Source organism: Castanea sativa, chromosome 11 (assembly GCF_040712315.1).
Source record: "Castanea sativa cultivar Marrone di Chiusa Pesio chromosome 11, ASM4071231v1".
NCBI lineage: Eukaryota > Viridiplantae > Streptophyta > Magnoliopsida > Fagales > Fagaceae > Castanea > Castanea sativa.
The window spans coordinates 55,153,144-55,153,797 of NC_134023.1; positions in this window are offsets into that span (position 1 = coordinate 55,153,144).

Sequence of the window (654 nt, forward strand, 5' to 3'; positions counted from 1 at the left end):
AAAAGCCGGTTGTCCAAATACAATGTCCATACATAAGTTGCTAGAAAATATTTGCTGAAAAATATTTAACTTCTAAGTGTGAATCATGTTGCTAGCTTAATTTGATAATAGAAAATGTTTTTCAGTATAGTTTCATATTTTAGGTGAGTAAATATTTTGTGCAGACGTAGTATTATATTACTTCAGATATTTACTTCATATTTATTACTTCAGATATTTAATAAGACATAGTTATTACCAAAAAAAAATATTTCAATGTAGTTACAGATCTGGTTGCTAAAGTCCATGTATTTAAGTATAACTGTGCCTTATTAATATTGAAAAACTTTTCCAGAGCGAAACAACCACAGATTTTTTTTCCCCTTTATACTAGATGATTGAATTTTATAACTTCTATTAAACACAAACTGATATTTATAGAAAATAACGAAAAAGAGAGATAGGAATATGTGTTCATAACACGCAAATGAACTCATTGAAAGTTGTTCAAACACATATCCAACGGAAAGAATGGCCTAATATGTAAAGTAATGACCCACAATCGCTCTTCAAAAACAATAGATCAGATAGGATGGAAAACAGTTTCAAATAGTGATAATGCTTTCTCTTTTTTAGCACTCCGCCTTCTTTTGAATAGTAAGCAGTAAGTCGTTG